The sequence below is a fragment of the Hydra viridissima genome, unplaced genomic scaffold, assembly GCF_058129835.1.
Source record: "Hydra viridissima isolate aposymbiotic clone 2 unplaced genomic scaffold, HvirCarnegie_v1 scaffold_1, whole genome shotgun sequence".
Taxonomy (NCBI): Eukaryota; Metazoa; Cnidaria; class Hydrozoa; order Anthoathecata; family Hydridae; genus Hydra; species Hydra viridissima.
The window spans coordinates 4,203,342-4,222,926 of NW_028324300.1; the positions used below are offsets into that span (position 1 = coordinate 4,203,342).

A 19,585-nucleotide genomic window follows, 5' to 3' on the forward strand; every position below is an offset into this window, starting at 1 on the left:
ACATAACTATTATCTGTAATAAACGTCCATCAAATGTTGGCGGTTGTGATAAAGCTCAAGTTTCGATTTACCATCATTCAAAAGGCTTATCTAATTAGATTTTTGGCATAAATGCTTTGCAGTAGTTAGACTTAAATAAGTTTCGTTTGTTCTTTAATGCTCGTATTACCTTTTTTCTTTTTTTTTTGCGGTATTTTTTGAATAGAGTTTAAAGTATTTAGAACAACGAAAGTATAATTGATAAAATAAAAAGCTCAATGCACGGAATTAACCAAGAATAACTAGTCTACTTCAAGATGAAACAGTTTTTAAAAACTTATTTCAAGTCTCATAGCAATTTAACAGCCTAGAAAACTATTGATACATTTTCTTATGTCTTATTGATCTTATTTATTAACATCTTTGTTTTTTTATTCATGATGGAAGTTGGACCAACGAAAACAACTTGCTGGTTTATATTTTCCCGACATCAATTGGAATATAAAACTTATTACTAATAAACTTTTTCGACTTGTCGGAAAAAAGGTATAAGTAGTTAGTTATACTTTTTTAAAAGAAGCTCTTTACGTAATATAAATTAATCAAAGTATGCTAAACTGCTTGAAATGACATACTTTTTTGTAATTTAACTTTACAGATGTTATTTATTGAAGGCATTTATTGAAAACCAACCTTTTCAAAGACCTTAAAGAAAAAAACTTTGTTTTCTAGTTGATAAAAGTGGCAAGTATGGTCTCAGCATGATACGACATAGTGACATACTTAGACAAAACCAGTCACTTTTGTTAACTTGGAAAATAAAGTTTTGTATTTCTTTAACGTCTTTGAAACAGTATTATCAACTTCGAAAATACTATTTTTTCAAACAGATAATTATTGCCTTAGAGATCAATGATAAATCTGTTAGGCCACAAAAGTATTTGATAGACTTAAAATTAACAAATAAGCTAAAAAATTATTCTTGTGAAAGAAGTGATTTATTCTTTAGAATTTAATTTTTGTAACAGTACTGATGATCTTTTTTTAACAAAAATCTTTATCTCTAGTGTTTTAAAATATAGAAGGAATGGAAAATAGGTGTTTTCATCGAATGAGACAAAATGGAGTTCGTTCAAAATATTTTCTGCAAAAATTTTTTTTTTAATAAATTTGTGAGGCTATTAAAAATAGCTGTTACAAGATTTAAGCGATCCTGGAACAGACGCGTGGTTGTTATAAAACGTGTTGTTTTTTGTAAATATTGTAGAGTTTTACAAATGATCTTTTTTTCAGCACTTTATTTTTAGATACTTGAAGAATTACTGAAAAGCTTTTTAAATTGATTGTTACATTCCACAACAACTTGCTGCAATAATCCTAATGTATGCACGAAACTATAATTCAATTATCGCAAGAGAAGGAGAACTTCGACGATAATATCAACGACGAAAGATTTTTTTGCTAACAACAAATCGATAACTGGTAACTTGATTCGAAGAAACAAAGGCAACGTTTGATAACTTACAAACAGAAAGATCACTTAAATGGCAATTATTAGAGTATATTGAGCGTTAGCCGAAAGTGTGTATGAAGATCCAGAAACATCAATAGTAAGAAGAATGTAACTGCTGAGGCTTTTAAGATTATCACTGTACCGAATCTTGTGGTAAGACCAAGATTTATTTCCACATTAGATAAAATTAATTAAAGATAAGATATTAAATGACCATCAAAAACTTAAGAAATACTTCAAAGTGGTTCCATCTCGCCGTAATTAGAATCCAGATTTTGCTAGACTAAATCATTTTTAACTAAATGGAACATTAGACTTTTACAAGCTTGAATCTAAATTATGGCCTTTCCATCTGCGTAAGGTCACTGTATTGTACGGAATATGATCCCAATGATTTTTTTTGGAGATGACAGAGGTAACGCAATTGTCGTCAACGGCCTTCGTTACAGTCAAGTAGTTGACCAACGTTTGGTACCCGAAAGGAATCGATTGGGGCTGTAGATTAATGACTTCTATAGGATGATGCTACGGCCCATACTTCTTGTGAAACAATAGATGAATTGCTACATTATCTACTGATACTATCTCCCTATACGTTGATTTTAATTGACATTCTCGGTCACTGGATTTATCAGCTTTGGACAATATCTGTGGAGCAATCTGGTACCTAAAGTATATATGAAAAAACCAGCGACTTTGAAACGAAATGTAAGAGCCGAAGTTGCAAATGTATCACTCTTGCAATCTTCCATGCAATTACTAAAACTTAATTCTGTTTAACTCTAAGGCTATTTGCTTAAAGATGAATAATTTATTTGTTGACCATTATTTATGATCGTTATAGTAAATGTTTAACGAGTGTTCTTAAGAAAAAACTGCTTCATAAAGTGTTTAACAATGCTTGTCTTGTTATGAAGTGTTTAATATTGTTTGTCTAGTTATAAAGCATTTAACATGGCTTGTCTTGTTAAGAAGTTCTGCAAATTAAACATATTGATTAACAGCTTTTTCAGTAAATACGAATCGCTCTGTCTACGCTCTGTGTTCATTTTATATTTGCTTTCATCCGAAAAATGCAATCCGAGAGTATTTATAAACAGTAAACTTTTAATATAATCAGATAAAATTTGAAGTTTATTTGAAGTTCATTGTCATAGTTGAGAAATCTCATCTTATACGAAACCAGATGAAATTAAAAAGAAATAGTAAATCTAATTATGTTTGCCATTGTTAATACAGATAAAAATATATTAGAAATTTATGAATTCTTTCTCAAAATAATTTCAACTTGGCTGAGATTGATTAAACAACAACAATCGTTTCTTTACTTATGAAAAAACAATTTATTCCCATAAAAAGTATTTTTCATTTAACATTTAAAAGGACCATTTTGTTAAAGTTAAAATTACAGACTTATAATTAGAAATGAGTTTTTTTATTTGATAATGATGAATCCTCCTTCACATATTATAACGTTTGCTTTCAAACAGAAATTCTTTTTGAGCCATTAGAGCAACAGAAAGCGTTAGCGTCTTAAATTTCCAGCATGATAACACAGGCGGTTTCTTGCGTCTTGACCTGATGGTTTTAGTGAGTTCATGACAACTCAACTTTAGAACTTTTACTTCAGGAATTTTAAGATTGTTTTCGTGCAATTTAAGATAAGCTCTAGGATTATTTTTATGGCTCAAAGATATTTGAAAAAACAGGTAAAACCTGTTACAGAAAAAGCATGTGACAGGTAAATTTTTTTTTTTCTGAATTTTTAGTTTTAGAAGAAGGTTGCAAATCATTTCCAACAACAAACTTGCCGCATAAATCCCATATAGCTAGGAAGCTCACAAAACATCTTTTGCAAATAACGGTTTGAAAGTTTTAAATAATCTTAAATATAAAGACTTTTCCAAATTTAAAGAAATAGTTAATGAGCTTAAACTCTGAAGTTTCTATTTTGAATGTCAAAATTGTTTTGAATTGCATACGGGACAACGAGCCATGTTATGACGTCACTTATACTTGCATTTTTACAGCATTATTTATCACAGTATTAGTTCATGTAACCTATATTTTACTAATCTTATGGGTACATTTATATAAAATAGTAACATACAGTTTGTGTAAGTGTGATAAACCATCAAGTGATTTTATGATCATTCATTACACAGGGCTGCGTTTGAAAAAAAATTTTTTGTTCCTTAGCGTTTCTTAGATAATTATTAATGAAAGTGGCCTCCTAAATCTGAATATGACATTCGTTTTGCTCAATCAGGTCAGGTTATTGAAATACAGCACACCTATTTTTTTTTGAGAAAAACATAACTTTCAAGAAATCTCTCATTTTTGTCCTAGTAATGTAATACATTGCAATAATTATTTTTGAACTGAAAATAGGCTCAATTAAACTCCTTTACTAACTTTAAACTTAAAAACAACGTGTGAAGTAATTAAATACTGTAAGAAAAAAACTGTTTCCCGAGGAAAGAAGTCCTTGATGTCTTCCGTTTGTGAAGAGTTATTGGTTCGTCGTGTTTAAGATACCAACAATAGTCAGCTAACATGTTTATGTCCCAACGTCCTTGATACCTGGTCTCTATCGTTTTTATATCATGGTGGAATCTTTCACCTTGTTCCTCGCTGTAATCTCCACAGTTTTCAGGAAAATAGTCAAGATGTGACTGGAGAAAATGTATTTTTATTGACATGCGAGCTCCCAGTTTTTCGAAGCTTTTCATAAGCTTAATGACGTGTGAAACATATTCAGAGCTTCTTTTATTTCCCAGAAATTCTTCAATTACAGTGCTGAACATCTCATTCAATGCCTACCATTTTGATATCAATATCTTTGTCCTTTAACAGAGTTCTAATTTTGGGTCCGTCAAATATACCTGCATGTAGCTTGGCATCACTGATCTGTGGGAACTTTTGCATTAGGTAATTAAAAGCGTGGCCTTCTTTATTCAGCGCTTTAACAAAATTTTTCACCAAACCAAGTTTGATATGGAGAGGAGGAAGTAAAACATTTCTTGGAGGGACTAGTGGTTCAGCTATCACGTTGTAGCAGCCAATTGTGAATGCCTCCCGAGATGGCTAGTTTATCTGCTTATAGTGAAGACTATCTGCCCTACAATCCCATAGGCAAAAGAAGCAAGGGTATTTTGTGTACCCCCCTTGCATCCCAAGTAGAAAGCACACAACCTGAAAAGAAAAAAATTATTCATAAAGATAAAATCTTAATAAGTTAAATTATATTTCTATTTCTTTCTAAAAAATTACCAACAGGTGCTAAAGTATTTTCAAAGGAAAGCTTTATATTGAAAAGAAAACTAGATAAGTATTTTACCTTTAGGTCACCACATATTAGCCAATTGTGGTTGGAGTTCTTCATTGCATCAATCAATATTTTCATGTTCTTGTAGCTTTCTGTCACTGAACTGAATATCCAATAGTTACAAATGCCATTTTATTGCCAATGTGTAGGAGTGCTGCCTTTAGGCTTCTGCTAGAGGAATCAATAAAGAGCCTCCATTCTCTTGGTTGTTAAGGAACGCCAAGTGCCTCTATTAAGCCTTTTGCATCATTGAAATATGCCAACGAGCAAGAAGAATCAACTTCAAAGAACCTTCGAAACTGTTCTTCTCTGTTTCTATACCAATAGAAGGTAGTTTCTTTGCAGAGGAGATTGCTCTCACTAAGACAGGAACCAAGAAGTTGTTTATTCTCTTTAGAAAGACCAAGATCTCTGGTCAAGTCATTTAATTGACTTTGAGTGAGTGGTCTTGACAAAGTTATGCTAAACGTTAGCTCATATGTCACAGATATGTCAGTGTCTTCCACCTTCCATATCCTCTTCTAGTTCGCCTTTTGCAAGTGGAGAAGGAACTGGAACTCCTGGACCATGTGGTACTGCCTTAATGGCAGTAGGATTATTAGGATAGATCACCATAAGTTTGTTTTTCTTATTGACACCTGAAAAAGTTCACATATTTATTTTCAGATTTTTATCCACTCTTCTATACAATTTAAAGAATATTTTTGTTGAATTTCAACACAATTTTTGTAAACAATTCAAACTTCATTAGACTGTAAAAAAAATATATATGTTTGGATTAGTAAAATATTGTTCTTTTAAAAAATTTTCTTACCTTGAAGATTGGTCATACAAAAATAGCATTCTGTAGTATGGTACTTGCCTTCTCTTCATACAATCGGTACACCAAATAACATACAGTTTGCTGTTCCCTCATTCCAGCGCCTTAAGGCTATGACACAGGCTTTGCAGCATATATGTGGGGCAAAGCTTTTGTCTTGATCGCCAAGCCTTATTCCGAAGTATGCACTGTAAAGGGACTTTATTAACGTAGTTATGGTGCATTGCTGATCACTAAAAGTTACCTTTCCATACACATAGCAGAATCTGTTGGGATTGTTTTTACATTTTCTATTCATTTTTCTGAAATAAATTTTGTTTATCTCATATATTAAAAAAATGTAAAAAAATTGACAATGATAGATAAAACTTTATAAATATACTTTAGATACTGTTTATAGATATATTAATACCCAAGTGTCACCATGGAATAGCAATAAAATGGACACTCAGCTATTATATGCGGTATTGAACCCTAAGTCTGTAGCTTAAAAACTAAATCTGATTGACAAATTTGAATCCTAGATTCGGATTTAAAATGCAAATTTCACTGAGAATCATTTAAGAAAACCCTAGGAACGTTTTTGATGCAGATCCGTTTCTCATTTTTTTTAAAATTCAACCGATAATTATGGGTAGAACTTTAAAAAAGTGGGAAATAAAAGAAAAGAGATAGTAAGGAATTTAAAAGTGATTCGATAAAATAGTTATTTCGAAAAAATTAGAACTATTATTAAGGAAAAATAGAAACATAGCATTTAATGTGAATTAACACATTAAAGTATCAATGTTTAACTGAAATCGAGATTTTTACATTCGTTATAATATTCTTATCCACAATATTTTAGCCAAGTTTTGAGTAAAAAGCAAAATTATTCTTTATTCTTTTGAATGTCATGGATAGAAATAAAATGACGATATAATAGCGACAAAATTTCATCATATGGAGTGGCGAATCCAGTCTATCTTATGATATCTATCCATAATATCTAGTGAGAAAAGGCGACTTAAAACGACGAAAAGCACACGGATATATTTTTTTATGCCATAACTAAGTTAACTCATAAAGGTGCTATCAAAATTGTTTAAGAAGTCTACACTTTTTATGGCGCCATTCATGGACTAAGTATCCAACACCTGTTACTACAGTACAATCTCTCTAATTCGAATCTCCTTAATTCGAAAACCTCCGTAATTCGATTAAATATAAAACCACCGTGAAATGCGATTAAGAAGAGTCAACTTTCTATAATTCGAAAATCTCTCTAATTCGAACTTTTACTTTTCTCCGTGAGATTCGAATTAGAGAGATTGTACTGTATATTATAACTGCTCTTCTACAACAAATTCTTGAGATGTATGAAATGTAAAAAAGCGTAATTTATTTTGTTTATTTTTTGTTTTGTTGTTTTTATGGCTTGAGTTACCTAACCAGACAACATCCAATTGCTCAAACTGAGTTCGAAGTAAATAAAACATACTTTGTTAGTGTTGCTTGTTCTAAAATTTGTTTATGTGCTGAAATTAATTATAACATAAAATCTTACATTTTGAACATTTAGTAGAATGTCTTTGTGCATATTTTTTGCAGAAAATTCTATTTAAAATCAGGCGAAATACGTTTTCCGGATTTTAGGAAAGAAACTAAATAAAAAGTTGTAAATAGTATAATTCAATTGTTTTCTGATAAAACTAGCCGCTCAATAAATTTAGTTCATTATACTCTGAACTAGTCACAGAATTCGCTTTCTAAATACACCAGCTTTGACGTTTGACAAGTGTAAAGCACTGCATAAGAGTATGTAAAAAAGAATTGGAAAATGAGGTGAACAGTTTTTTCCAAGAGTAAAGTTGGTCTTATGCACAAAGTATCTAGGCAAACTTCTATTCCAAAATTTGCTGGCCAAAGTATCAGAGAACGTAGTATTATTGATCATATCAAAAAAAAAAACGAAGCAAAACCACAGATATCAAGTGAAAAAGAAGCAAAAAACGTAAACTTTCAAAGGAAATGCTAAACTTTATTGAAAAAGAAAAAATTGAGTAGGAAGAATACTTTGCACCATATGCATCTCGCGAAATCATGGTTAAAGAAGATTCGATTTCAAATATAATAATAGGAACCATACAACCGTATGGTTGTATGGTTCCTATTAGTATATTTGAAATCGGACGTAACATAAAACGCTCCAGCAGTGGAAAAAAATTTTCAGCGGAGAGAAAGAAAGATTTAATCACTAAAAAGGAATCAACATTAAAGATTAAAAAGAAAAAAGGTAATATAACTATAGACGTAGGAGAGTTGTTTTGTTGTCTTTTTGCAGAAGATCTAAAGGAAATTATTATTCAGTGTTTGAAATGCAAAACATTTTGCGATCTATGCGTAAGAGTTAACAAAAAAAAATGATGAAGTATGTGTGTAATGTCTGTGCTTAATAAAAATTAACTTATTATTGAATTCCTTTTTTTTGCTATTGAGTCTTATACCCCATTCACACCAAAAATAAAACTTGTTTTAATCGTGGTTATTTAAACTTGTGACGCATTTTTCCGTTCACACTGCTTTTTAAAACCATGTTTCAAATAAATGAGTTTAAAAAACCATAACTAAATAAGACAACATCGCGAGGTTGTTTTATTTAAAAGCTTTAAATATTTGGAAGCCGAGTGGTTTTATAAATCTCCATGAAAAAAATATTCGCTGTATCTTATATATATATATATATATATATATATATATATATATATATATATATATATATATATATATATATATATATATATATATATATATATAAAAGATACAGCGAAGGATGACAACTTTGTTGGTACTTAAAGTTTCTATGTAATTGCTCTTGCAAGCAGGCTATTGAGCATTCTTGAGTGAAGAAGTCTTTTACTAATCACAAATATATATATATATATATATATATATATATATATATATATATATATATATATATATATATATATATATATATATATATATATATATATGTATATAAATCAAAAGAAATTATTTGTATACGATTTTTTTAAATATTCTCCCTTTATATCTCTCTTACATCATATATGATACATTTAAGTATATATTTATGTGTATTGTAAGTATGATTTGTGTTTTAATAACAGCATTTTCTTCAAATAGCTTATATAAAATACTTTAATGAATACACAAAAAAAAGTTGTCAAAAGGTCTCGACATTGGGATGAGACCGAAACAAAAGTACTTATACTGAAATGGTCAGAAGAAAATATTCAGGAACAGTTAAAGTCATGCACGAGAAAGATGAAAATATGGGATGATGTGGCTGTATATGTCAAAGCAGCAGGATACTTAGACCGAGATGGAGATTCTTGTAAAACAAGAATACACACTCTTCTCTGTGCATATAGAAGTTATATGGACAATAAAAGAAATGCTACTGGAGCATCTGCACATAAAGTACCTTGTTGTTTTAATGAAATCGACGGAGTTTTGAGAGGAAGACCAACTACTTTTCCAACACATTTAACAAGCTCCTCTGGTAGTTTTTCTTTGCTAACAATTACAGATAACGCTACTTTTGAGCAACCTAAATCTGATGAAATTGATTTTAAAAATGAAATAAATTTTGTTTGTGATAGCCCAGTCAATAATGCAGCTAAGACTTTACCTGAAGGATCAACAACAACTTCCAGTGGTAATTATTTTTTTAATAAAAACAAAAAAAAAAGAAGTTCAGCTGAGTTATTATTTGAAAAACTTGATGCAAACATGAAAAGTTTTATAAAAGCGCAAGGTGAGACAGATAAAGAGTTTTTTTCAACATTATTTGAAAGTGCGCCTAAAAATAGTTCTTCTGATAAAAAAGATAAAAGTACAGTATTGTTAAAAGTGAGAGAAAAAGGAGATGAATTTTTTATTGAAACAGAAATGCTTGTGATGAGTATGGAAAAGTTGACTGCATTAATTCTGGATGATTTTAACTATAATTTCAGTCAAAATATAGTTATAATAAAACTTCCCAATGTACGTGTAAGGAATGATAAAGATGTTAAAAGGTTGTTGAATGGTGATGAATTAGAATTTTGGAGATTATAAAAGAGATTGGATATATATATATATATATATATAGTTAATTGTCATTTTTTTGTTCTTTTTCTTGGAATGAACCTTTATTCCACACATCTTGTTTATTAGAGACTAAATACTATTTCTGTTATGTTTTTGATTCTATTTTGTGTTATTTTTGTAATTTTTTTCAATAATCTTAGAGGAAATGTGTATTTTGTCATCTCTTAAGTTGTACAATTGAGTTGTAAAAAAACATTGCAAATATTTATTGCAGTCTTAATACTTCTTAAAATAAAGAAATCCTAATTTTATGAAAAACTATGTCTTGGAATTACTAATAAAGTTTACACAACTTGAAATATATTGTTTTATTGCAGACCGAATTACTTCTGCTTCAATTTGAACAGAATCATTTCTTCCAGTGCTCATATTAACCTCACTACCTTGCAACCACTCTTCAGAAAAGCTCTGATTACTGATTTCACAAAAGTTATGAAGAATGCAGCATGCACTTACTATTTTAACAGAATTTTCAATAGATGTGTCAATTCGTTTGGAGATGCATTGGAATCTTCCTTTAAGCCTACCAAAAGCATTCTCCACTACTACACGAGATCTACTCAGTGAAAAGTTAAAACTTTTTTCCTCTCTTGAAAGATTCCCACGGTCTGAATAAGGTTTCATTAGCCATTCTTCCAAAGTGTATGCAGAATCCCCTAAAATTAAAGGAGATATTTTTTTTCCTGCTATGTTCCTTGAGAACTGGCTTGGTAGAAAACTTTTTTGCTGGCATTCTAAGTATAAAGGGGAGTTTTTAAACACACGAGAATCGTGAGACTTGCCTGTCCAGCCAACAAATATGTCTCTGAAAAGATATCTGCTGTCAACAAAACCTTGAAGAATAATCAAATGATAATCTTTACGATTAATGTAATCCTCTGGATTCTCTTTCGGTGCTTTTATTCTAATATGGCACCCATCAACTGCACCAACAACAAGTGGAAAGCTCGAAATCTCTTCAAATTGTTTCATTATTTCTTTTACCTCTGCTTCTCGAGGTAAATATATATATTTGTGTAGTAAGTTATCAACAATTGCATTTGTTACCAAGTGAATTATTTCACATACTGTTGAACGACCCAGACCAAAAAGGTTGCTTATGGTTCGAATGTCAGAAGACCCAGAAAAAAAATACAAAGTTACTGCAACTTTCTGCTCAACTGAAACACTCTTTCTATAGTTAGTGTCTTTTGTTTTTACATATATTGTTAATTCTGAACATAAGTATAGAAATGCTTCTTTTGTCATTCTGGTATTTGCAACCCAGTCAGATTCTGACCAATACTTATTCATGTTATCAAAATAAAACTGCTGAGATCTCGATTTCTTCCAAACAAACCGAGGTCTTGAGATATAGCTGAATAAAATTTGATTTATCAATTCCAAATGAAAGTAACTTCTATGGCGTCGTCTTCTGCAATACTGCAGAACATTAACTTTAGTTAGGAAAATCGATATCTCTTGATTTCGTAAACTTTCCATTTTGTTTTTGTTTTTAAAAAATATTTCAAAGTAGACGTGACCGAAGTATTGTATAAAAAAATTTTTGCTTGAGCTAGCAAATGTAAGTTTTATTCGGTTTCGTAAAAATGAACCAGATTTATTCTGGTGTGACAAGGATAATAGTTGAAAAAGGTTTCAACTGAACCCCGTTTTAAAAGCGAGTGTTATTAAAACTCGGTTTTGTTGGTGTGAATGGGGTATTAGTTTTTAATAAAATGACCATTCTCAATGAATTTGTTCTAAATAAATACCTAGTAATTGTATTTTTAGGTAGGTACGACTTAAGCCATAGATGGTACCACTTAAGACACTGGTTTCGTAAATCGCATCCTTGCAACTATTTTTTTAACTTAGATTAATTTATATAACAACACAAAGATTTTGTTAGACATTTGTCTATGATTTGAATTATTATGTAGTCTAATCTGATGACTGGTAATTGGTGATTAGATGTTGCTAATAAATAGACCTTTTTGGTATTTACACTAATCGGCATTTTTTTTTTAATTGCAATAAAATTGCAATTACAATTGGCCAATATTGCCAATCGCTTGCAATGGATTGGCAATTTATTGGGCAATAATATCGCAATATATTGCAATATTGACAATAAAATTAAGTTATTATTATTGCAATATTGACAATAAAATTGCAATAAAATATAATTAATTTGACATGCACCTAGCTTTTTGAACTAATCAGACAACACAATTTAGTTGTCAAATGCGGCAGCTGTACACCCTAGTTACATAATACAATATGCAGTGTAAGACAGGGTGTGCAGAGCAACTACATTGGATCACCTGAACAATGTTTAAAATAGCATTATAAATGAGCACAAGTACATTCCTGGAGTATCTAGACAATATATCCAGCCGCAGCGCGTCAATCAGCAGCGGCAACGCGTCCAGCAGTAGCGCGTTAATCGAATAACGTCTACGAGCAGTGCGTCCAGCAGTAGCGCGTTTTACAACAGCGCTGAAAGTTTAACATTGACGTACACTTTAAATTCATATTAAATGCTAACTCTAAAAAATCAAAACGACAACAAAATTTAGAAAATAGATTGTGTATTTGTTTAACACAGAAATATAACACATGCACAAAATAACTCAAAACATATTGTAAACACAAAATAGCTAAAATCGCTCATGACCCCGCACCACAATAAAAACGTCACTAATTTCTTTAGTCTTTACCAAACTATTTTTTACTACTTTTATTGTCTCGGAAAAATTGATTAATACTCGCTCGAACAACACGCCAGTTGTAAGTCTTGAAAACTTTGTCCAGTGCACCTTTAACTTCCTGCACTTCTTCTTTGTCCATATGAATGCGTGCAGTTGGTCCATTTGGTTCACAAATACGCGTGCAAACAAACTCTTTTCCAAATCGCAAAACAATAAATTTTCTTGCGAAGCTACACGGGTTTCGTTTTTGAATGTCATTTAATTTAAAAACGGCATCAAATCCAGGATACACGGTCTAAAAATTATAATACAGATGAGTTCGGATTTAGTAAACAATCTGGTTTAGTAAACTTTGTTCAATGCACGGTCAAATTAAGCTACCTAATATATGTAAATGTGCCACTAGGGTATTGACTTTTTGGTATCTCCAGTTTCCAATATAAAAAACAGATGAACTTTGGTTTGAAAGTAACTGAAAAGTCATTGGTTTTATTTAATTTTTGAAAAAGGTCACCCACCATGACCCTTGATTACACGCTGGCTCCCATATATCAGTGAATTTTCTTCTAAAGTATATCAACCTGTCTCAAAAGAACCAGAATTTCATAGAGATTTCAGAAATAATAATGGTTTTAAATAAAAATAAATTGATTAAATTTTATATATAAAAACAATTATCTTAAACTTGAAAAGGTCTTTTTTTATGAGATTTTGTTTGCAATATTATTTCTTAAAATATTTCAGTAGAAAATACTATGAACTTTGAAAACACTTTAAAATTCTAGTTCTTTTGAGACCCAGGTTGATATACTTTTAAAGAAAAAAAAATTCAATGATATATAGGAGCCAGTGTGTAATCAAGGGTCATGGTGGGTGACCTTTTTCAAAATTTAAATAAAACCAATAACTTTTTAGTTACTTTCAAACCAAAGTTCATCTGTTTTTTATATTGGAAACTAGAGATACCAAAAATTTACCAAAAAGTCAACACCTTAATGTGCCACCCTTTCCTGAAGCAATCAATATTTCCTTTTTTTAATTCGGTCAATACTAGCTAGTGCTGCACTCATTGGATGAGCTTTTTACAACTAAATTACAAAAATTAAATTTGACTTACATTATCATTAATAGTTTCATTTTCTATTGGGTGTAAAATTTCAGCCAGAAGTTTGTTGGTCTTCCTTTGTTCAACGAGAAGTTTCTTTTGTTCAACCAAAATTGCTAATGTTAAAAACAATAGAGTACTTCTATGTACAAGCACAATATGGTAGAGCTTATGCAAATACAGTATTTTAACTAACCTTCTAAACAAGACAGACTGCTCAACTTTGGTGTACCACAGTGTTTGGTTTTGGGAGCATCATTATCAACATTGTCATCAAGCATGTCAAGCTTGCGCTTTTCCAAATCTCTACTTCACTTTTTTTAGATGATCCTTTTTGATAGTTTGAAACTGATGCAAAGGAGTCTGATTCTATAAATGAAACGAACAATAAAAATATATTCAAGAAAGTACATCAACGAAATTGCAATAATATTATTAAAATAACCTAAAGAATGGTCTTCATTAACGCGTTTTTTTTTTCAGCACCTTTGATTTAGGAGTCGATTTGTATTTAGGTCCATTTAGGCCTATACATTCTGAGACTGGTGCCATATTGTCTGAATCTATAGAAAAATACAAGAACAATTAAAAGTTGTAGTTACATACACAGAATAGTAAATTCATAACAAAATTAATATAATATTATACTTGTAATTGTAACAAGTTACCTGAAGATGGGTCTTCATTATGTTTTCTTTTTCCCACAGCATTGCCTTCAATATAATTGAGGGCAAACTTACTCACTTCATCACTGCTAGGATTTTCGTCACCAAATTCATCCATAAAGTTATGCAATGACGTTTCAAATTTACAACATTGGGTAATAGACCCCTTATATATTATGACAGCTGAATGTTGTTTATTTGCAATGAATACATTCACTACATTTTTCTGTTAAGTAAAAAAACATTAAATTTATTTATCTACATCAATTTTTTCAACATCTTTAAAAAGTGGGCTTATATTTTAGGGTGGACTTTAATTAAAGTATATAGGGTAATTGTCATCTGTAGTTGTATTTTAATGCACTTACCACTTGAAACTAAAGGCATTCAACAGATGAATAATGCTTAAAAAGTGTATTTGAAAGTGATATAGGAGGTGTATGACGCTCATGCTTCTCACAGTCCTTGTACCATAAAAGAACAAATGTTGAAGAAAGCTTTTGAGTGTCTACAAAATCCAATTTCTTGGTTCTATTTCTATCAGGATAAGCCATTATTTAATAATATAAACCTATGAAAAAAATTAAAAACAACACAATCAAGATAGCTTTACAAAGTTATCAAAATATAAAATTTATAAAAAAAAACTTGCTTGTACAAAATTTATAAAAATGTTTTTGTATTAAATGCTTGCATAATTTTTATAAAAATAATTTGTTAATATTGTAAATTATTATTAAAACATTATGTAAATTTTTATGTAAAATATTATGTAAAGTTTTATAAAATTAATTTGTAAATTTGTATAAAATGCTTGTATAAAAAAACACACATGCATGGTTTATTTGTTTATTTATCACAAAATTTACATTTAGCCACTCTAAGCATATTCAAAAAGTTCTTTCAATGGTGTTAAAATTATTACTTCTTTTGTGAGTAGTTTACTTTTAAATAATATGCATTTGCAAACTAGATTGTCAGCTGGAATAACAACAATATTTTGTGTTTGTTCAACAATAAAAAATAAGTCATCATCAATGTTAACTTTCACATTTCCAATCATATCACCAAAAGTAGATACTAACTTGCATTCCACATTTAATAGTTGTAACTGAACATGTATAACATTGTCAACTAAAGGAAAATCCAATATGATACCAAACTTATTATGTCCAAATTGACAAGTGTAGCTGTTATGTTTGCCATAAGTTTTTGAATGATAAACAATACCATGTTTTAACAATTTGCCAGGATTTAGCAATTGCAATGCCAATATTTAATGCTTGACAAATTTCAGATTTTTTAGGATGATCTGTTGTTTGCAAAAAACAAGAAGCTGTTTTGAAGTCAAGAAATTTTTGCACAATCTGCTGTGGGTGACCATGTGTTCCTTTCATCATTTTTTTATAATTACTAAGCCGAGCTTCAAAACAAAACATTGAGTAATTTGTCACACTTCCATGCATTTTAATAATATCGCTAACATGACCAAGTAGATGAACATTGATAGTATTCATATATAAAGGAAGCAACTCAGACAATGATTTTTGATAAAAATTAAACAGCTGGCTAATAACTGATACTTTATCTAAACATATTTCACTGCTTGACAAGCGCATGCCAATTACTAGAGAATAGATCATCATCATGCAGTCATGATTCAAATATGGCAGAAAATATGGAACTGCTAAGTATAAAATAAAGTTTTTAAAGTAATGGCCTTTCCAATGTATAAATGATTTAATAGTTGGTGGCTTAGGCATGTTATGTGGCATTTTTTGATCAGCAAGTAAGATTTCCAGAGCATTTAATTTTGCAGCACTACCAATAAAAAATGCTTCATGTTTATTGATAACAGAAAATAAACAAATTAAAAGTTTTTTTGAGCAATTTTCGTAAAACAGATGTAACACATCAATAAGTATCATATCTGGCACTTTAACAAATGACATTTCACTAAAGATATTCAAGCCTTTAATTCCAAATACAGATACTTTTGATTTTTCAGCTAATCTAGCATATTTGGCATACATTTCAGATGTTTTAAGATTATATTTTGTATCTGAATGTGAATAAATTCTTGCTGAACCATGTTTTCTTTCAATTGTTCTACCAGGATGTTCACAATAATGACATCCAAATTCACCATTATATTGCTTATGATTGATAATTGAGGCCACTGCAGGTAAATCAAAAACCAAACCAACAATATGAATAACAACTTGGACATTGTTAATTTCAAGGGGTATTTCAAACAGTTTTTCATTAATGCACTCCTAAAAAATAGTTAGTAATATAGTAATTATGCCTAATTGTTGTTTGTTTGTTGTTTATTATCATTACTTATAGTGGTAGAATTCTTTCACTGTTCCACAGCTGGAACAGTGAAAGAATTCTACCACTATAGGAAAATCAATTAACTATAATTTTAATATAAAAAATAACTATTAATAATTGATTTACCTTCAAATAAGCATGCCAATTAGGTTTTAATGATGAGAACCATAAACCAAGAAGTAATGTATTTTCAATTAGAAACCGTTTATAAGATGGTAAATCCAAAATAATTGCATGAAATGGCCACATTGTAGTCTTTTTTTTGTGTATGGTTCTCCACCATCAGTTGACATTAACAAATGAATATGTAAAACATTTTTAGATTTCATATTTTCGACAAAATTTTGTCTCGAAATTAAATCACTCTTTCGTTTACCCAATATAATTTCCATTTGATAAGATTTAATTGCTCCCAAATTTTGAGATAAAACAAGTTTCATTTGGCTAATAATATCCAATATAAAGATATGTGATGAACAAAAGATTTAGTTTACATGTATCAACTAAAGCTGTGCAGCAATCATGACAATAATATGTATGGGTTGGTTCAGTATGGGAGAATACATTTTTTTTAACAAATCTACGAATCATTTTAAGAGATGAAGGTATGTCTTCTACACACTGGAAAATCTATTAAAAAAAAATTAAAACTTTAAAAGTATAGCTATTGAAGTTTTACCAACCAACCCAGGCCCCAACCTTAGTTGAAATGAAAATAAGACTAGACAGTAATGTAGAATGTTCCTAATTAAAAGACTCTCTACTTATGCCAATTTTCTCAGACTTTTTTTACAAATTATTGGCAATGTGCACCATTCCTGATGGTAGCCAGAGCTAAACTGCCAGAGCAGCATTTTTTGCAGTGCATTACTTGATATGACAGGCTCAAAGACTAGTCTGAATAGACTGGCTGTATCCATTTTTAATGTAAATGGAGAGTTTTAGAATAAAGCCATGGCTAGGCTGTGCGTGCTGCAGCCCATGCAGCCTAAGCAAATAAATTGACTAAATCCTTTCATGGAACCATTGCAATAATTAGGAAGAGAGAATGTTAACTTTAAGACTTTTTATAAATCTTCAAATATAGCAACTTTCCATGTTTAGCGACTTTAAATAAATTTATGTATTTTTAAAAATTTTTTTATTTATTTGATGTTGTTAATTTATGTAATTATTAATTGATGTCATTTTATTTTTGGTGTACAAAACTGTTATTACCTTATAAATTTTTTTTTTTTTTTTTTGGTGTATTGGTAAAAATTAAATAAATTTTGGCGTTGTTGATATATATTCTGTGAAAAAAAAAAAGAAAAAAAATATGGAATGCACCCTGGTTCAGGTTTTCAGTGGCATTTGTCTGCCCAAGACAATAAATGCATTTTGTTTTTGTAGTTTTTTAAAATTATGCCAATAAACTAAAAAAAAAATAAAATTTAATACGCCAAAAAATAACTTTTAGGGCCTGAGAACACTAAAATAACCCATTTTTCAGGCCATTCAATAAATAAATATACAAAATATTTTTATTTAATTTTAATTTTATTAAGTCTTTAAGCTTGAACAGTAGCTTACCTATTACAGAAAATTTTTGGAATAAAAGTCACTAAACTTGAAGATGTCTGAGTTTTAAAATATTTTAATCAAGGGCCAAGTTGGTTGGTAATTTCATTAGCTTGGCAATATTCATTTACAAGTACATCGCACAATGTAGAGGCTACATTTTACATACCAGCAAAGTCTTCAAAAAACGATCAAATGCGATTTCAGTCAATGAATTGCTAATCATTAAATACAATAAGGTTAAAAACATAAACGTTTTGTTGGTAAGTGGATCAAATAAAGAATTTTCAAATGGATTACAACTAAAAAACTGAAACATGGAAGCTTTTGATTCTTCCTCAGGCTCAGATACTACAATTTCTTCTGTTTCTTGGGTAAATCTACCATTGTTAACATTATCATGCGTATCGCTACCGTCGGACTGAGAACTACTTTTAATGATGTCCTCTTCAGAAGACGTAGACTCAGCTGTAGAGTGTAAAATTCCTCTTTCGTACTTTCTGTTAAAAAAGTTTCGTTTCATTGCGCAAATAAAATTTTAACAAATTTTCCAACCAGACAGGTTCGTTCCGCGCATGTACAAAACGCCACTTTGAACATTAAAATCATTCAAAGTCGTTAAAACCGATAAAAATAATTCCACATTAACTTGCAATAAATCCATATTATACAGTTGCAATAATATTGCAATAATATTGTAATATTTTAACAACAACCTTGTTACTGCTTATTAACACATTAAACGTATGTAAAACAAAAAAATGACAAGGGTAATTAGAAAAGCATCGGAATTATTTTTATTTAAGTGCATTTAAATTACATTTAAAAACACATTGCATTTGTAAAATTTTGTTGCATTTTTAGTTGTCAATTTATTGAGCAATTAGTAGCAATTTTAATTGAAAACGCAATAATATTGCAATATGTTGTAATATAACGCAATATATGTTGATCAGTGTAGCTTCCGTGTAGTTTTGTATTAGTTAAAATTTAAAAAAAAAGAAGCCTTTGAATCCCAATTTTTTCGAGTTGTTATGTTTCTAATATTTCTTCCTGACAAAAAATTTCCCACGTCATTTTAGGAAAGTTTACCGAATTTTTTTAAGTCTATTGAAGACGTTATTTGGAAAACAGGGACTTTGATTCGAGTGAGGAACCAATAGTTTCATTAAACTTCTAAAATAATGAACTTGTATTTACACTGCAAGGTTACTTTTTGTTTTATTCTGTAATCTTTCGTTCAGTCTTCTCATTCTGCAGTTTGACAGATTACAGTTTATTAAGTTATTATAGTAATATAAAGGGTATAAGAGTTAAATAAATATTACAAATGAAACAACCATAAAATGAAATTATGTAAATCATCAATTATTCTATTGTTAGTTTATATTATATTTAAACAAATTTTTTCAGCTAATAAACATGTTGTACGTTACAGTATATTGGAGTCATGTGAGAATAATTATATT

The 19,585-nt window shown here is 29.9% G+C and overlaps 1 long non-coding RNA gene and 2 pseudogenes across 3 annotated transcripts; 1 reads left to right on the forward strand and 2 right to left on the reverse strand.

Moving 5' to 3' along the window:
- The first annotated feature begins 62 nt into the window (after positions 1 to 62).
- On the forward strand, positions 63 to 2,390 carry LOC149892958 (uncharacterized). The gene is made up of 2 exons (XR_016451179.1): positions 63 to 525; positions 1,287 to 2,390. It is a non-coding gene; the product is annotated as an uncharacterized LOC149892958 (long non-coding RNA).
- Positions 2,391 to 12,312: 9,922 nt separating this feature from the next.
- Positions 12,313 to 14,808, reverse strand: LOC149892959 (uncharacterized; annotated as a pseudogene). Its single transcript, XR_016451174.1, has 6 exons — positions 14,588 to 14,808; positions 14,223 to 14,445; positions 14,022 to 14,117; positions 13,751 to 13,923; positions 13,567 to 13,670; positions 12,313 to 12,744 (listed from the first exon to the last, which is right to left on the reverse strand). The product of XR_016451174.1 is annotated as an uncharacterized LOC149892959 (transcript).
- Positions 14,809 to 15,054: 246 nt separating this feature from the next.
- Positions 15,055 to 18,642, reverse strand: LOC145193234 (uncharacterized; annotated as a pseudogene). The gene is made up of 3 exons (XR_016451128.1): positions 18,286 to 18,642; positions 16,683 to 17,186; positions 15,055 to 16,495 (listed from the first exon to the last, which is right to left on the reverse strand). The product of XR_016451128.1 is annotated as an uncharacterized LOC145193234 (transcript).
- Between the last annotated feature and the right edge of the window lie 943 nt (positions 18,643 to 19,585).